Below are 18831 nucleotides of genomic sequence, written 5' to 3'. Positions count from 1 at the left end.
TAGCAGGAACAAGCCAGTCCCCCAGGATAACCTGGGTCCATCCCCATTCCTCTCTGCTTTCCTCCTCCACCTCACCCCAGCACAAAACAGAAAAACATCTTATGTCTAACACTGCAGCTGGGAGGGCCTTCTCCTCCTCGCTTGGATGTCAGAGGTGCAAATGTTTCCCTGCCCACCCAAGAGATGAAGGACAGGACCAAAGGACCCCAGAAACCTACTTGTTGCCAAGAAGTTGCTCTTTGACATGAGGTTACCTGGCAGAGGAGAACACAGTGGAGAGCACTACTGCTGGTACCAAGAGACTTACAAAGTTCATAATTTAGAGTCTGCTTCAGCCTTTTCTGGGAGGGATGCCTCCCAAGAAATCTCCTCTTCCCAAAAGGAAAGGGAAAAAGTCCTGAGCCTATGGGCATTTAGCTTGCAAGAGAGGCAGGCCTGCATTCCACTCCTGGGCTTCTTCCCTTTTGTCTTCTCACAAACTTCCCCATCTCCTCACTGCCAGCTGCTGCCACCAGGCAAAAGTCATGTTTCAAGGCACCATCTTTGTTTGCAGAAAGGCACAGCATGAGTTGCTCAGACGACAGGGTGATGGTCTGCTGAGCAGCACGGAAGGCAACCATGGGGCTGTGCTGGGAAGATGCTCCTGTCGCACGTGATGCGCCGGGAGGAGCATCCCTGGTGCTTGGCCCAGCACATGAGTGCTCTGTGAGCTACGAGGGAGCTGTGGGAGCCTGGATACCCCTATGAGGATGGCACAGGGCTGCCAGGACATCACACAGACATCCTCCTCACCAGCAGCACAGCGAGGATCTTGATGGAGCGTGCAGATGGATGTGCTCTCTGTGCTTGGATCTCAGAGCACAGACCAGCTGAGGAACTCAAGAGGACAGCTCAGATTTTCTGGATTTACACCTGTCCCCTCCTTTCACTCCAGTACAAGATCTCCGAGGCACCAACACCCTCAGGAGCAGGGACCTTGGATCACAAGGAAGCAACAGCAGCAAGAGCTGGAGCTATTCTCAGCACTTCCAGGCACCTCGTCTGGGCATCCATCACAGAAAGCCTCCTAATCAGGGAACACAGCCTGAAGCTACTTAGCCAGAGCTTGTCCAGGACTCAAAGAATCCCCAGATCATCACTCCAGGGGTTCAAAGACTTCATGGGACCCTACACACATACACAGAGACCATTTTTCATCCCCCAAGTTTTCCCCTCCCCAGGGGAATTAGCCCTCAGCCAGCTGGTACCAGCAGAAGGCTTGTGTGCTCCCCACAGCAACCCCTGCCTGCTGCCTGCCCCCAGCCCTGTGAATGGGCAGGATTCCAGGCAGCCCCTGGAAGCACCCAAGGTGGGACAGCACAGAGCTCAATCCCATCTCTCCATCATTGTAAGGAACACAGGTCTTCCCCCCCGCAATCTCCCTCCCCCTTTTCCTCTGGGACCCCCAAATGCCAGGAGCTGCTTGGAGGTTGCACCATCCCGGCTGAGCTGGCAGGAACAGGCACTCACCCAGACACCGTTCCTGGATAACTCAACCTCTTCTTCCCATCCCACCCCCCCTGCTCAACCACGAGCAAGACCAGCCTGCAAGCAGCCTCCAGGCATGGCAGGGTCCACAGCTGCTCCACGCTCACCTGTGCTCTGCCCCTCCGGAGAGCGGCTCTGAGCTGCTCAGCCTTTGCAACAAACTCCCCTCCGCGGCGAGGCATCAGCCCCTGGGTGCTGCTCGCCCCTTCCACGCGCTGCCTGCTCTGCCTTCCTCGGGGATTTTTTTCCCCTTCTTCCCTTTCCCCCCCCCTCCCCACACACACAACCCAACCCCGGGAGCGTTTTGAATGTGCAGATGCCCCAGCTTCTTAAAATTCAGCCGGGGGGCGTGGGAAGTGTTTTGGAACATGCCCAAGCTGTCTGCTCCCTGCGTGTGCGCGCTGCTAAAAACGATCCACCTACAGCCCCCATCTCCTGTGCAGCTTGACAGAGCCTCCCTGGCTCTGCTGAACAGGAGCTGGGGACCAATCCCACCTGGGTGGGGGGAGAAACTTCTCTTGCTGGGAGTCACCAGGCAAACTTTTCACAAAGTGGTGGTGACTGAGTGGGATGCTGAGTGGAGAGCCCTGGGAGCTGTGCCCTTGAGCATCCCCCCCCCTCCCTTCTATCCCCTCCACATTGGAGAGGCAAGGGCATCACCTCTGCACCTCTGTAGAAAAGTGAGAGGCCAGAAGAAACAATTTACAGTTTGATAGTAGGGTGGGGAGGTGAGCACAGCAACACACACATCCCCCTCCCCTCATTAGACTGGGGATGTCACAGCCAGGGGCTACGTGTTCTGGGACACCCAGCTCAGTAGCCCTGTTCCACGTGGCAGCACAGGCCACAGGCACATAACTCACCTCCTCCCAGGCAATTCTCAGGCTCTATACCAACAAATAAATGAGCTACAGGGATTTAATGACTTAACCTCTAAAATACCACTGGCTGAACCCAGCTTGTGTAAGACACTCGCCAGCAGCAACCAGGTGAGCTCTCAGCCAAAGTGACAGAGCTACAGAGATTTACATCGGGTCAGAATCTGGCTCCAGCAGCCACCATGGCTTTTGTTTTGGTTTTTTTGTTGTTTTGTGGTTTTTGTTTGCTTGTTTTTTTAAAAAAGGAATATAAACAACATAGACTGAGATCTGTCCAGGCTGAGCCGTCCTGCCACATGTACAACAGAGGATGAAAGCTTCAGGTCCCTGAGGTTTAAGGACAGTGAGGCCCAACAGCCCAGCTCCAGATTCACAACACAAGCTCTTCAAAATCACTGACAAGGTTGCTTTTCCCTTCACTTTTACATCTTTACATCTGGCCTCCAAGTGCTTGTCAATCCACTCAGGGCAATCACACACGTGCATCCCTCCAGCATCACATCTCTGCAAATTTGAGTGAAACTGGTATTTTCCTATCAGAATCATGAGATTTCAAATACACAGAACACTGGATTTGAAAGCTGACTTTTGTTGGGAAGGTGCTTGTCTCTTTGTTCACAAGAATGCTCATTTTTCCTGGAAAAGGGCCCAGATTTTGAGTGAAAGATCAATAACATGGAGAAAACAGGTCCTTTTATTTCATTTTGCTGTGATACCAAAAAGAAAAGAAAGAATCCAATGCTGAAATGGAATGATTTCAAAATATTTTGCATTTATTTACTCCTACTGCCACGTTGGAGCATCTACTCAAGGGAGCTCAATGAAAGGATGCAGCTTTAGGGGCTCCTTTAGAGCATCCCCCCCTGTCACCTGCTGGTACCCTACATTGGGGACAGCATCCCTGGCATCGCTCTAGAGCAACACTGGGCTTTTCCGGGGGGAATTATTAGAGATTTAGCTCTGTCTTCTCTCCCCTGCTTTGGATAGAGGACAAGGAGCTCCTCACCAAAAAAACCTGCTCGAGGGTTATCCTCTGCCTAAGCTAATTTCAGGGAATGGGGAATCAAACTTTTATTTAAATTACAGCCTGGGTGGGGGGAAGAAAGAAGAAAAAAAAAAAAGAAGACACAGCATTCAAGATGCCATGCAACAGTCATGACATGCTGCATCCTCCCCGATCCATATGGGGGAAAAGTAACACTTTGGCAAATTTATGAAGATGTGTGAAAGTGATTATATACCCGAAAATATCTCAAGTGGAACGGCCTACCTGGCATATTTTGTTAGTCATGAAACATGCTTCCTCCACCGACTGTAGTTTGTTGGCTTCCCATCTGCTTCAATACTTTAAATACTGAAACTTTCTGATTTTTTTTTTTTTTTTTTTTTTTTTTTTTTTTTTTTTTTTTTTTTTTGAAGCTGAGAGCACGCTGGCAGCAGCAGCATAGTGCTGACTCAGGGGCACAGGACGTGCTCACCATCAGCAAAGGGATGCAGAGGATGTCTCACCAAAAGAGCAGAGTATGCATCCCAAGCATGCTAAGTCCTAACTCTGGCTACAAAACTCAAGAGGCTGGCTTGTGTTTATTGAATTAAGACCATCAGGCACAGGAAACTCCAAGTACAAACCAAAAGAAGAAAATCTGGGGGCCAAGCGTGGCTGTCAAAGGGTAAAAGAAAGCAATGGGTCTAGTTTGCCATTTCTTTAACTTTGCCAGAAACAAAAGGTTGCAGCTGTAAAGCTTACAAGTCACCACCGTCAAGGCCATCTTTTAATAATGAGGAGGGGGTTATGGGCACTGGGTCTATGCAGCTGGCACCCTGACCCCCCTCATTCCAGCCCTCATGGGCAGTGATGCCCCTTTCACCCCAGGGGAGCTGGGGAAAGGGTCCCAGGGCTCACCAAGCTCTGAGACACTGATGGCTTCCTCCCAGAGGGACTGGTGCCCCCCCCCCCACAACCTTTCCTGCTCTTTAGTTAATAGCTTCTATTTTAAACCCTACTGGAGCAGCTCTGAAGGCAGCAGCAGGAGATGGGGTGGGCAGACAGGGGGATGCAAGCAGAGGAAGAAGGAATGGGCAGGTCCCAGGGAAGGCAGCTTCCTGCACAAGCAGGGCTGTGGGTATGAAGGAAACCCAGCCAGGGTTCCCTTACTCAAAGGAGATGGCCAAAGGAGAGTCACAGCAGCAGAGAAACATCCCCCAGACCATCCTGGGCACAAGGCCATTCCCCCTGGGCTTCCCTGGAGGTGCCCTAGGATGTGGTCAAGCATCCTGCATGCTGGGTGTTAAGACCAAAGGGGCAATTTTGAGTCACTTAAGTCCTTAGCTACTGGTTGTCCTGCAAAGTGACAGTGCGTAGCACTCGGGGTGTAAACAGAGCATGATTTCTCTTAGCCTGATTATGGAGAATGACCAAAATGGATGAGAGCATCTCGGCTGAATCGCCTCCTCCCCAGGGTGTGTAGTCTGTGCTATAGAAACCCCAGCCAGAGATATATGGAAAGTAGAGCAGAGACCAGTAGAACATGATGAACGTTTTCCCAAATGGCAGAGCAAAGCTGAATATTAGGTGATTTATGGCAGGTTCCCTACAAGTGAAAATCTCTCCTACAAGTGTGGTGGTTTTTTTACAGCTCATTTGGCTTTTCATTTGCTGAAGAGCTTTGTGCTGTTCTCTCTTGCAGGATGGGGCCTCATCATTTGTGTTTTCTTACAGTTGTTTTTTTCTCTGAGGAGATAACCATCTCTCCTCCTGTTCTCCGTGAGCCTAATTCTGCATTCCCAGCTGGTGTGTGAGAGAACTGGAGCTAGTCCCACTTTCCTGGGGGATAAATCCCATCGGAGGCAGGGGTTTTTCTTTAAGGTCCAATACCTGGAGGAGGAGTTTCTCCTTCCAAATGAAGATGGTCCCTGGGAGAAATAATCCCACTGGAAATAATCCAGTGTAAAGAGGGTTTATTGCATCTTTTTAAAGGCTCTTTCTTACTGACAATTGATGAGTTCATAGCTACCAATATCCATTAGAGGGTTTATTTTATTTCTTGTTAGAAAATAAAATAAAAAGCCTAAGAAGAGTAAAACCAGCCACAGAGACTGAAGACTGACAGGAGCTGCCTGGCAGACAGTGAGTGAAAATGCTCTGACAAGATGAAATGTTTTTTCTTTCATTGAAATCACTCCCTTTCCAAATGACTAATACGCAGCTATCACACCACGGATATTTCCAGAGTGATGAGATGTTTTTAAAATATCGCACTGTGCCTCAAAATATCTCACTCTGGCTCAATGGATCATCCAAAACACCACCCACGGAAATCATAAATACACAGATACTATATTGCTGTTAAAGAGCAGACTGGCCAGGGTCAGGGCAGCATCCTTCATTGGCAAGTAAAAGAGGCCACTGAACTCACCCTGCAGTGTAGCTCCTGCAGAGAGGCTTTTTGGAGGTGGAGACACTTTGCAAGCAGAGTTGGACACTGCCTCCTCTCCCCAGCATCTTTGCAGATCTCTCTCATGCAGATTAGTTCCTTGATACTGCAGATCTCACCTTGCATGAGTAAACTGGATGCAAGAGCTGCAATAGACTCCATGGTACCAAACACCAGCACTGTGTGTGTGAAGCATCCCACCATGCTCCATCCTACTCCCTGACCCTGATCCAGAGTCCCTTTTGGGCAGTGCTGGGGCCACCCATCCCCTAGGAAACCCAGCATTTGGGTGCTGTAGGGGTGCCAGCTTCCACTTGTGCCAGACCCTGTGCACGTTTTCTCCCTGCAGGGAAGGTACCCAAGTCCCGGGTACCTTCAGGTCAAGCTCAGGCCTGGGTGCAAAGAGAACTCCACCTAACAGCAGCAGCAAAGCACAGAGGGCCTGAATGCAAATGCCTGTCAAAAGGTCCCTGAATTCTGATGCCCTCAGCTCACCATCCCCACTGCTCCCACTCACCCTTCAGGACCTGCATCAGCTTCTTCTCTTCCCTAGAAATCAGGCAACACTTTTCATTTTGCTGACTGAAGTTTTGAAAAGAGAAAATCATTCTGAGGAACTGAAGATACTCTCCTTTGCTTTCCTCAGCAAGATTAAAAAAAAAAACAACCAAACAAACAAACAAAAAAAACCCAAAAAACAAAAACCCCAACATTGTTCAGGTCACCCAGGTGGTGTTCCCAAATTGCTTCCTCCTTAGAGGCATTCCCCAGAATGCGTTTTGAAACTTTGGGAAACAAAAGAGGTTTTCAGAACAACCGAGCCAAAAGCCATCCCTTGGAAACCACAGACAGCCTGACACTTACTATCTGGTTTTTGGTTTTGATTTTGGTTTGGTTTTTTATCAGAAGGGCTGAAACTACTTGTCCAACACAGCAGGAATTGATGGTGGGAAAAGAAAACACCTTGCCTATAGAAATTCAATCCTGCTGGTGCTGGACCTAGGCAGCCCAGCATCAGGATGCTCCAACAATGGATCATTGACACCCTTTGCAGAGCTCTACCAGCCTTAAACCTTCCCAACAGCCTCTGCCTGGCTTTTCACCTCTAATTCCCTCTGTTCCTACTGGGATCAGACAGCAACGGAGTGCTGGAGAGAAATGACAGAGATGCTGGAGAGAGAGAGAAAGCCAAGGTCCCAAATTTCCAATGAAGATAGCTCCAACATCTGTCCTCAGCCAGAAATGTATTCACCCGCACAGACACGCTCATAAGATGAGGCTCTAAAATATTTACTGCCCAAATATCAATCCTCATAAAGCAAGGCAGCCGTTTGGGCTTGGGGAGGGGGAAGGAGATGGGGAGGGTTGTCAATAATGTCATAACCATGGGCAATTTCATGTATCTCTGGAAACGGCCGAGGAAGACGCAGTGTGACAGATGTGCAACCGGGTAACGCGAGCTTCCCAGTTATGAGCATGAGGATGTCAGGAGGAATAGATGAGCAGTAATTCAAAGTATATTGGGCTTAGAGAAGTACACAGGCATTGTAATGAATACAGGATGGGCACCACAGCGAAGGGAGGAGCAAGTAGCATGTTGGTTCAGGAATGCAGCCCCCCAACGATGCACTGAGGGGCTGTGGGGACCCATGTGGGTGTTTGGTGGGCAGAGCCACACTGCTGGCTGCTGCACCAAGGGAGGTGTCAGCCTGCCTGTGGCTTCCCAGGGCTGGACAGACCTCCAGGGTTACTTCTTCTTCCTCCTTCCCAACTGCATCTCTACACAAGCAGAGTACACAAGCCTCTCCCATCACTGTGCTCTGATGGGCAACTCACAATTTTGGCACAATACCTATATTTTTCACCACAAGCAATCAAAAAAACCCTCTCCAAGAAACCAAATTACAGTATCACAGAATGTTTAGGTTGGAAGAGACCTCCGAGATCATCCAGTCCAATATCTGACTAGCACCATAGTCAACTACCAAACCATGTCCTTAAGGACCAGGTCCAAATGCATTTTAAATGCCTCCAGGAATGGTGACTCCACCACTGTCCTGGGCCATTCCAGTACCTGACAACCCTCTCAGTGAAAAAATAAGTTTCCAGTTTAAATTTAGGAGAACTACTGATTTGTTTTAATTTTTTTTTTCTTTCTCCTGACAGCTCCAAAGTGAAAAACAACCCCTAAGACAGCAGCAAGGGCCACCACTGCCCCCGGTGACGCCTCCGAGGCACAGGCACTGCTCACACCTCTGACTCAACGCCTCTCCCAGCCTTTCCCCATCCCACCTCGGCTCTTTTGAAAGAGCAGCATCACTCAGATGCATGCTACACCTCCAGCCACACGCCTCCTGCGCACGCTCCCACCCATCCCTGCAGCACGGAGGACCACGGAGACTGGCCAGCTTCCAGCAGAAAGCCAAAGAACTGGAAAGAAACCCAAATTAAATAGAAAGAAGCGACGCTGGGACACGCTTCTCCTCGGGGATGTGCTTTGCAAGGGGGGAGCACGAGCTGGTCCCAAGAAACCTCGCTGAGCAAGCCTCAGACAGCACGCACAGACATCCCAACTCTACTCTTTTTTAGCCAAAATTCATCTCCTTCAGCATTTCTGGCAGTGAAATTCCCACTCCCCCACCTCCCACAGTGCTCTTCAAAAGGATAGAGTCATCAGCCGTGGTGGTAGAGCCAAGCACACCCTTCCTCCCTCTCAAGTCCCCCCCTGCAGAGAAGTTCAGCAGTTTTCCACACCCCAGTACTTTCGGGGGGGGAATTACTCATGAAGGCAAGCGGGCACCTCGTGCACCAGCAATCCCCACAAAAGTGATTTTTTTTTTTTCCTGCAGAAAAATCCATGAATCACTGTAAAAATTGGTCTGGCTTGAACTCAGAAACACGGCTCACCATTGTTTATTAAAAAAGAATTAATCAGTAATCCCCTTCTTGGCTGACTTAATGAATCATGACTTAGCCCAACCATTCACTACGAAGTCATTGCAACATCCAGCTGCAAACTTCCCTCGTGTGTGCTCTGGGTGCTTTCCCTTTGGCTCATGGATGCCACAGGGTTTTTATTAGGCCTGATGAGAGATGACTGACTAAGCTTGAACCTTAAGGAAATGTTTCCTCCAAGTCTCAGCCCTCATATTTCCCTCCCAGGCTTCTGGCACTGTCTGTTCCCGCAGCCGTGTTGCTCAGTGAATAATCCCACTGGAGAAGGGAGCCCCAAGGGTGTCACAGCCCCGGGCAAAGGGACATGGCAGAGATGGGGCAGGCAGGGGCTGGTGTGGCTCTGCATGGCCACAGCAGCTCTGATGCAATGAGACAACCAAGAAGGAGTAAACCCTTAACAAGAGCTTCTTTACCCAAAATGTCCTTGCTGCCATTCAACTTTTTTTTCTCCTGGCAGTGCCCTCCTGTGTGCAAGAGCTCTGCGGGGACATGGTGTAAGAGCAACAAAACTTCAATGCCCACAGCTGGTAGAGCAGAAAAGAGAGAACTGAACTTCTTACAGCAGCAGTTACTTATCTAGGGGAAACTTTTCCTGCTAATGAGGCCAGTTTGGTCTGAAATTCAGTGAGAGTTTTAAGAAATGGTCCTGCCAGCTGCCAGCTCATGAAGGGTACAGGCAGGGGGCTCGCAGGAAAGGGAAGAGCAGCCCAGGGAACCACCACCATCATCTCAACCTCATCACTTTGCAGCTAACTAGAGTTTAGCTTTCCAGTGCTAGCACTGTACTAGTGAGCTGGCTTGCATTTATTTCTCTTTTTAAAAAAAATAACCCACTCTATCAAGCTATTGTCTCCTCTGCCTCCTCTTGCCTTTTGCGACGTGCTGGTTTCAAGGCATCTCCCAGCAGAGCTGCACCTGCCATCCAACCCCCTCTGCAGAGGATTTGCTGCATCAATGCCCACACGGTTGCAGGTCCTGGGGAGCCCGTGGCTGGCACAGCCAGGGGGGACAGGGGACAATCCTGCCTGCTACTGAATGCCAGCTGCTGAGCGGGTGGCCTGGACTGCAGCAGCTGGAGGCAGTGGTAGCCATTTGTGTGCTCACCTGGAAAGACAAGACACCTCCTGTCCCTCACAGAGCTGCTGAAATACCAGCTCCTGGCTTTCCCCCTGAAGTCTGACACTGCCGTAACTGAGCTCCAAGGAGAAGACACCAGGTCCTCTCTGCCTTGGTCCTGAGACCCCCATGCAGAGCCAAAGGTGAGCCAGCTCTGCAGGAGAACCCCCTTCCTGGGGAGTGCTCAGAGGGTGCTGGTTTGCAGCCAGATGGGGCTCCATCTCCTCCTCTGCAGGGACACACAGGACCACATCTGCAGCCTTTGGCACAGCCCCTCAGTGCTCAGCACACTCCAGGGCAGAGCCACTGCTCCCAGCACCACCCCTGCTCCTCATGGGAATGCTGGGCACATGCAGATGCTCTCTCAGAATTCCACCCCTGGACCCAAGCAGTGGCAGTGGGAAGGTTTGGAGAAGTAGAGCAAGACAAGCAAAAAGGGAGGGAGGCCTGAGGCCACAGCTGAGCACAGCATGGCAGTGGCAATGCTCTGGTTACCTGTACGACCTTGAGAGCCTGCAATAAGCTACAGAGACAAAAGAGAAAGCCTCCAGCAGCAGCTCTGCATGCTGCCAGGGACAGGGAAATACAGACATGGTGTGGAGGGGCGGGTGCCATTTGGGACAGGCCATCCCAGCGATGAAGCCAGGCTCTTTCCCCAAAAATGCAGCTCCCAACCCCAAGCTTTCTTTGCACAGCACTTCAGCAGACCTGGGGGGGTTGTTCCCATGTGAGCCCAGGGTGGGCAGAACTGAACATCTCACATCATGTCTGGGACACAGCTCCTGAACCAGGGGAGCAGGAGGAGGAAGGCTCTGCCTGAGGTCCCCACCCCCCTTGCCATACAGGAGACACTGCCAGCACACAGGCAGGATCTCTGGATCACAGTGTGAGTATCTTGAGAGCTCAGAATAAATATTTAACAGTGGAGGGAAAAAACGTCACTCCTCTCTGCGAGAAAGTTCTCAGTCTTTGCTCTGGGATTTGAGGCAGAGGCAGAGAGAGATATGACAAAGGAGACACAGGTTTCAGCAAATCATGGGCACATCAGAAGTGATGGCTTTCAGATGCCATCTTTGCTGCAAGATAAATTCCCTCCTGGCCATACGCCTGACAAGCCCAACAGCACTTGGGGACCACAGGTCTGCAGCCAGCACCCACTGTCCCATCTCCCTGCACTCATCCACCCAGGGGCAATGGGTGCTGAGAGACAAGATGTTGCCCAAATCCCTTTCTGAGCCAGTTAAAGCTGGACCTGTCCTGCTGGGGACACATGTCCCCTGTCCTGCAAGCATGCAGGAGGCACTGGGGTCTGCATCAGGGCTCTGGACAGAGCTGGGGGTGCTCACAAATCCCCGCACAGTGCTCTGCCAGAGGAGCAAACCAGGCTCAGCCTTCTCAATGCCTGACATGGATGAGCGCTGGGGAGAAGGACAGGGGCTACAGCTCTGCTCAGCTCCCAGCAGCCCCATGCTGGGCCATCACTCTGAGGCAGTGACCAGAGCAGCCACAGAGAATGGGTTGTTCTGGATGGCAAGGCTGTCCTCAGGATGCTTTTATTTCCAGAGAGAGCTCATTAGCTCTGGTTGTGCAGGAGTTTGGGGCTGTTTTTTTGGGTTGGTTTTTTTTTTTTTCCCTGTTGCCAAGAGCTGGAAAACACCACTGAATAACATCTCTGAACATGGGCGGAACAAAGACAGGGCACAGGGAGAGAGCAGCAACAAAACCAGAGATAATCAAAGCTGCTGCTGCAGCCTCACATCACTGACAATCTCTGTCTCATTTGGAGGTCCCAACACATGGTCTCTTCTCACTCAGCCCCAGCAGTCCCCCATGTACTGGGCCTGTGCCCAGCCCTGCTCACCCCACTGCTCTGCTCAAACGTGGAAGAAGCTGCAGAGCAGGGTTTGAGATGGCAGGGAAGGGGATTGAAGGCTCTCTAAGAGCAGCCCACTGGATGGGATGGGATGGGATGGGATGGGATGGGATGCCAAGAGCTTGGGCATGCACGAGGCAAGGAGGAAGGCTCCACCTCTAGCATTACCACAGGAGGCATTTAACACAGGAGCATCCTCCCCGGGGGTGGGCACTCTGGGATACTCTGGCAGCTATGCCCTGATGAGAAAGGTCTGGAGCAGCCACCTCCTTTCTTTGTGCTCCTACACAGCTCAGCAGGCACTGCAGGGGTTGCAGACATGAAAACACATTCCAAGACAGAAGATAAGTCAGGTCCCCAGATATGATCACAGACCCCATTATCTCCTTCACCCTTATGGGATTCCCTTATCCAGACCAGATCTGTTCCTCCTTATCTGAATCCTGCTCCTGTTCTTTCACACCTCTCACCTCATGGTGGCTCCCAGAGCATCGAGGCCTCCCCAGAAGTGAGGGAGGTGCAGAAAAGCCTGATGCCCCAGCCTGCCACTCATCTCCTCTAACGGGACAGATGCTGATTGACTGACCCCAGTGATTTAGAGTAAATGAAATGTTAAAAGCAGCCCTATAAATCACACATGCAGGCAGTGGCCTGGACTGGAGGCCTAGTGAGTTAGCAGAGGGTTTTATTTAAAAGCCATTTGTCTGAGAAGCGCAACAAAAAGAGTCAACTCTTAGGAAAACAGCAGTGCTGGAGCTACCAGGAGGATTAGAGAGGGTTGGATATTTACGACGAAGGATGTCAGCTTTAGTGGTGCTAAGTGGTCCCTGTTTCCCTGGTTGGAGGGCTGGAGACTCCCAGTTCATCCCAGCTTCAAAGCTATGGGCAAGAAGGTCCCAAAGTGAATCAGGACAAGCCATAGCCCAGTTCTGACTTATGTTTTTAACTCACTGGGGCTACTTTGACCCTTTCACAGGCTTTCTGAAACAGGAGTCTTGCACCCATGCCCACCCTGAGACAAGTTGGTGACACCCACATCTCCCTGCGGGCCCGCTCTCCCCTGCACGGGGCGTTGATTACACACGTGGAGAAGTTGCGATTCTTGTACTTCCCCAAAAATCTCAAGACCCAGAACAACCCCAGAAATTGAGTTTTGGGGTTTCTAAATGTTATTTCCATAAACTCCGATCTGGACTCCATCTGGAGGGCAGTCAGTCCCACATCAGCCTCAGCCCTGCCTCACTCCTCATGAACCATTCTGGTTTTCTACATCTTACAGAAAACATACTGCAAAATCAAAAAAGGCAGGAGAGGGTATTCCACTGGGAGAGGGAAGCTCAGCCTCCTCCCAAACACGCTCCCTCCCACCCCCATGCACCCCTTGCTCCCCCGCAGCAGGAAACCTCCAAAATACCCCAAAGGCCTTTTACAGTGGGAAGAAAGGCGGCGCATGCTTGGGAAGCCTCCAGAGCATCATTAAGAGGCAAATTATAGCCAATTATCCTCGGAAGTATATCAGGGAAGCTGAGGTAGTCACAAGGCGCCGGTCCCACCCAAGCCTGGCTCCTTCCAGCAGCTCAGTCTGCTTTCTAAAACTGCCAGCAAATTCACAGGTCTGCAAACAGTGGGTCACAGTGGTAGCTACTTCACCTTCAAAAAAAACACCTTTTAATATCCAGCCATGGGCAGGTCTTGGCCCTGGCCCAGCACCTCACCTGCCTGGCAAGCCCTGAGGAGTGGAGCAGAGCACGGGCAGGCAGATGTGAACGCTGCCCAGGGAATGGCACCCACCCCGATCAAGGCAGAAGGTGCAACCCCTCAACTTTGGCTTGCAGTTGCAAAGCCCTTGCTTTTCAGAAACAAAGGATGTGGCCCTTACCTTGGGAAGGATGCAAGAGGGTGCAGGCACAGCTGGCTCTCCTCACAGCGACGGGCACCTTCCTGGAGGGGTGGGAATGGCTAGCAGCACCGGGGGGCTGCGGCCAGGGGGCTGCTCCAGCAGGTCTGGGGGTGCTGGCGGTGGCTCATGGCTCCTGGGCACGGGGGGCTGTGGGGGAGAAGGCAGAGGAGAGGTCAGGCTGGGAACACGTGGCCTTGAGAGCCCACCAAGGAAACCCAACCCCCAAGTTTGCCACAAAAGTTAGGAAGGCAAAGAACTTTAAATGCGGACTTTTTCCGATACAGCTTTTATTTCTCCCCTACCCTGTAATCAAGGAAACAAGAAGAGTGAGGTGGGAACCACACTGGCCTTGCACAGCTCTGAATGCTAAGTAGAAACTTGAAGAGGTCCAGCAGCCCTTGAGGAATTCATGCCAGGGGTAGGGTGGGAGCATTTCCCTGTGGGTGCTACTGTGCTTCCAGCATCACTGGTGGAGAGGGAGAAAAGGACAACCTAGCCTGGGCAAGCCCGCACTGATGCACAGAGCCAGGAACATGCAAAGGAAGGACCTCCCAGCTCAGGGGGCCCAGCTGGGGGTCTCATGAGGCTGGAGGACCCTCTATTCTGCTCTCAAATCAAGGGGCCCCACCGCCACCTGAGAAATACTATGAGAAAGCAGGTCCTTGACCTGTTGGTCTGCAAGCGCTGAGAGAAGCGAGAACCTTTCTTGATGGAGGAGGTGGCACCTTCACCCCTCCTCTAACCAGCTTCAACATTGCATGCAGCACTATCTTCTCCAGCATGGGTTTAATTTAATACATTTATTTAGCAGCAAGGTCCCCAAGGCAGAGCAGACATCCTTTTCTGCCTCTCAAACAGTTTTGAGCAGTCAGTGTTTAACAAATTAATAACAAAGCGGTGGTGCCTTGAAAAAAAACAGACTCTCCTGTCCTCAGAAAAGGGGCTGCATCTCCCAATTGCTCCAAAGGGCACTGCTTTAGACCTTGCTGAGCGGATGGTATTTAGCTGCAGCCACCTCTTAATGGGAATGATGTGATCCTGAATCAGCTGCAGTCAAGTGTGTCACAGCTTACGATACACACGGCCAGCAGGCAGGGAGGAGGAGGGCCAGAAGCAAGTGCTGTTAGCTTGGGTCATTTTTAGCTGCCATCCCCAAACCCAAGGTCCAGCATTCTATCCCCAAGCTGCCAGTTCCACTCAGCATCCCTCAGTCACAAAAAGCATTTGTGAGGCATACAGCACAGGCTGGCTGGCAAATATTTGCCAAGGATTCTTTCAAATCTCCGAGCCTGCCACACGCTCCCTGCAAATTTGTTTGCTGATCGTAGTTCTTGGGCTAATTTGCAAACAGGGAGCAAAGAATAAGACGGCTGGATGGCAGAGGGGAAGGTGAGAGAGGAAGATCCTCTTCTGTGAGAACTCCACTGATCCTAAGGAGGGCTCAGTAATTAATCCCTGCAGCACTGGAGTGCAGGGGGCTCCAACGCCCAACCCCTGCCACTGATTGCAGCCGAAGGAAATGATCTCTCAGCAAAGGCAGCACCAGGAAATGGAAGGATGCTGCTGGGGAAGGTGATAGCTGCATGTCAGCAGCACTGGGCAGTGAATTCCCCAGTCCCAGCTCAGGCATGCTGCAAAGAAGTGTTGGGAAAGCATCCTCTCCTCTGCCCTGCTCCTCCAGCTCTCACCCCAAAGAGGATCCCACCAGAGCCACTGCCCCAACTTCTCCTCTGAGCTTGGCACCTCCCCAGGCTCCAGCCTAGGCCAAGTACGCTGCTAATTAACTGCTACTTAATCACAGTTTCTATTGTTTATTCCTTTGTTCTTGCACCAACACCCACGTGTCCTGGCGTGGGAAGCTGCTGCAGCATCCTCAGCATGGCTGAGTGGCAGAGCTGCTGGAGATGGCAGAGGGGAGAGGGGCACTGACCCCAGAAGTCACTCCTGCCAGCACAAAGGGGCACAAGCTACCACCCCAAGTTCCACCTGCAACCATCAGAATCACCACCTGGTCCCCTTGCCCCCAGCTGGACAGACATCTGTCTGTCTGTCTGTCTCCTTCAGGGGTTCACCCCAGGCTTGCTCCCCGGAGCAGGCAGAGCTGGCACACATCCCTGTGCACAGGCAGCCATACACCTCCCCCCACCTAATCCCCCCATGCACCCAAATCCTTCCTTTGTGCTCACTGGAGCCACTGCTCCAGCATTAGGCACCTGCTGATCCCAAGCTAATCTCCAGAAAATTCCCTCACCCAGGGGTACAGGTAGGGGGTTACCCTTTCCCAGGGCAGCCCTGGTACCCCAGCAGCATGGGAGGCAGGAGGACACCCCAGCTTTGACTCCTTCCTGGTGCTGGGGATGAACTCAACAGACCATTACCTCTTTGCCTGCTGCCTTTTGTCATGGCTTCTTTTTAATGAGGTATTTTGGGGGAGAAAAAAAAAAAAAAAAAAGAAAAAAAACCCCCAAAAACATAAGGGGGAGAGAAAAGAACTGTTAGTGCAAGGGAGCCTGAGTTGTTAAATACAGCAAAATCCAAGTTTGAAGTCCAACAGAGGCCAAGGTTTCCAGACTTTGACATAGCTGACAAGCTGGAGCACAATGAGAAAATACGTGCACAGAAATAGCCAGGCAGGATAAAGGATTTACTGCCTCTTTCACAGAAAAGAAAAGAATAAGCTTAAACACTCCATTTAGGAGCAGTTAAAAAAAAATAAAAAGGAATATTTGAGCAGCAGGATTACCAGGAGGTGATGAAAAACCAAATCCACTCTGCCCTGAGTGCAGGAGGGGATAATGTAGCACCAGGGCAGCAGCAGCCCAGGGCATTTCTCCCCAGGACTCTCCCAATCACCAACAGCAAAAAACACCCCAGGGTCCCATCAGGGAACCACCCTGTCTGTCCCCTCCTGTTCTGCCCTGGGTGGGACTGGCAGGAGCACAGCCCAGCTTGGGGTCAGAGCACACCAGCACATCCAGATGTCACACCAACATCTGCATGATCTACTGCCTGGGGCATTTCTCCTGGGCTGACCCTGGCAGCCAGATCACCTTCTTGGCTCAAACCCTTTTCCAGAGTCCACCAACGCAGCCCAGCTAAGGAGTCTGGGAATCCCTGGCTTTCAGACAGGCTTTTCCCTCATGGGAAGGCTCCAGGCTCTTGGCTGCCCTCTGTTTGGTGAGGAAATCATCCCAGACCACCTCTGCGGGAACACGGGTGGGGGAGACTGATGGAAGGAGAGCCAGGGCTGGCACAGGTTTCAGGAAACAGTTTCCTCACATTGTCTCCCCAGGTTTGTCCTCATTGAAGAGGAAAGTTCTGAGTTCCCTGAAAGTTTCCTCCAACTTGTGATGAAAGAGAAACCCTATGGAGGTGAGACAGTGATTTTTCAGTTAGCTGGTTCTTTTTTTCTTTTGACTAGCACCAGCCAGAACAGAGCTCTGCAACCAGCCGGGCAGAAGGTCTTACCCTTTCCATGGAAGGGGAACAAGTCTCCCAGCTGGAAATCAGGACAGAACCCACCCTGGCCCTGCCAAGAAGCAAGTTAAAAGTCAAAGTCATCATTTCTGGGCTGAAAAAGCAAAAGATTCACTGGGGAGTGCACAAGCCAGAGCAGCTCAAACTGTATTTCTGAAACTCCTGAGTGGCCAGGAGCTGCTGGTGGGTCATCGAGTCCTTCCTCCCCTTGGACAACAGGGTTTCACTGTGCCTAAAGCATGCCTGATGGCTAGGGTCAAGCCTGGCCTTCAACATCTCCAACAAAGCCAATCCTACAGTCTTTCTTGGCAGCTTGCACACTGCTTAATTGCCCTGATATTTATGCATTGAGGGGTTTTGGTGTTTTGTTTTTTTTGTAAAAAGCATCTGATTTCTCAGCAGCAACAAATACTTAGGAAAGCTCTCTCTCTGGCAAACTCTATTGTTCATCTCTTTCACATAAAGCATTCTTAATGAAGAGGGAAAGAGGGATCTTGGCTTCTTTCAAAACAATCTGAAATATTATATTAAAACCACACGTTGAGTGTTGACATATTTAGTGTGTTGCTTTATAAAGCAAATTGCCCGAGCTCATTCAGAGCTTGACACCATTCAGACAGCATATAAACCATGAGACTGGAAGGACACTGCTGCATGAAGTCCCACTTCAGGGAGGCATCATGGAGCAGCCAGACAGCCCGGGCTCCAGCTCCCGTGGGTACCAGAAGCAATGTCATCCAAGCCATGAGGGTGGGGTGTACAAGCACCACTCAGCCTGCTAACAGGAGGGTTGCAACTCATTTATCCTCTCCCTGTTCCTGCAAAATGGTATGGACCACAAATCCCTGGAGAGCCATACCGCCCGCCGGCCTCCAGCCAGAGGCTGTCCAGGCACCTTGCCTCCAGCATGGGAAGCAGGAAGGAAAGAAGGAGGGGAAACCTCCAAAACCTGTCATGAAAGTGTCAGCATGGAGGACTTGGATTTTCTTTACCACCTTCCCCTCTGAAAACCTCCCTGTGCAGTTATTTATCCAGTCATGGGAAGTCACATTTCAGGCAGGGACCGAGGGGCAGACACTCCCCCATGCATCCAAATTTGCTCCTGCCAAAGCCTTTGGGCTTTCAGACACACAAGAGATTTCATTTTTTTTAGGCCTAAACTGGGGTTCAGACAGGAAATGTCCTGCACCCATCTCTTACCAACCTCCTGATGCTTGTGTGGCCAGTGGTTCTGGGGAGGCATCCAACCCTTCCCTCCAAGCAGGAGACCTGCACCTGATGGGGGCTGAACACAGAGCAGGGAATGCTGCAGCTGCAGCATGCACGGAGCACATTCAAGTGCAGCAACCTAACTGCCTACAAGGTGGGTCCCTGACACCATGTCCTGGTTTCCCTGGACAAACTGGGGCAGAACCAAAAGAACATGGCACAGACAAATGCTACCCCACACCAGGCTGCTAGTAAAGCCAGACAAGCAGGACACAGACCCTCAGAAGCCCGGGTGTGCCCCAAGCTCTTGATTCAGAACTGCAAGCCCTCCAAGAAGGTCTGGCAACCACTCATCACTTCCACCCTCTCCTGACCCCCTTGAGTTTATTGGCACCAGTGAGCAGGCAGGCTGCCTGCAGCGAGATCACAGCAGATCAGAGGGATATGGGGCTCATCCTCATT

General features: G+C 51.3%; 1 protein-coding gene across 1 annotated transcript in view; it reads right to left on the bottom strand.

Annotated features, from left to right (window-relative positions):
- The window catches only part of LINGO1 (leucine rich repeat and Ig domain containing 1), a 157011-nt gene that overhangs the window by 129723 nt on the left and 8457 nt on the right, over positions 1–18831 (bottom strand). Inside the window, exon 2 of the mRNA XM_071754734.1 lies at positions 13663–13830. The gene's annotated coding sequence lies outside the window, so the exon portion shown is untranslated. The remainder of the gene's footprint in view (positions 1–13662; positions 13831–18831) is intronic.

This window comes from Heliangelus exortis, chromosome 11, assembly GCF_036169615.1.
Source record: "Heliangelus exortis chromosome 11, bHelExo1.hap1, whole genome shotgun sequence".
Taxonomy (NCBI): domain Eukaryota; kingdom Metazoa; phylum Chordata; class Aves; order Apodiformes; family Trochilidae; genus Heliangelus; species Heliangelus exortis.
The sequence above is the reverse complement of the archived record's forward strand: the minus strand, read 5'-3'. Positions and strand labels throughout refer to the sequence as shown.